Below are 513 nucleotides of genomic sequence, written 5' to 3' on the forward strand. Positions count from 1 at the left end.
CAGCGATAAGTTATTTTTATTTCTGCTTGAAATGAGATCATGATATTTGTTGGCGAATATTAACAACATTAGGATCCATACGCATTCTTAGCGGTCCGGCTGAACATCAAATTTGCTTCAGCTCATGCTAGAATTCGCTATGTTTATAACAGAACGAACTTGCACTGGGTAAAACAAACTATAGCAATCAGAACCCGAACCTCGAAGAAAACGGAGTGCTCTTCTCTTCCTAGGTGACAGGTCGGTTTGGCAACGCACGTGAACAGACATATTTACGTCTGAACAAAATCCAACGCAGTTTTCTCGATTATTGGAATGTTAAGTGTAGCCCTATGACAATATGCTGGATTTAGTGACAAACAAGACTGTCAGAAATCCAACTTACTGACTGGATGTGATTATAATCCAAGAATTCAAGAATCTCCTGTAGAGAGTCTATTCAAAAATGCTTAGAAAAGACTAGATATAACTATCTTCTCTATCCACATGATTGCATAGACAGGAAAAGTAGAA

This window comes from Penaeus monodon, chromosome 22 (genome assembly GCF_015228065.2).
Source record: "Penaeus monodon isolate SGIC_2016 chromosome 22, NSTDA_Pmon_1, whole genome shotgun sequence".
In the NCBI taxonomy this organism is placed as follows: Eukaryota; Metazoa; Arthropoda; class Malacostraca; order Decapoda; family Penaeidae; genus Penaeus; species Penaeus monodon.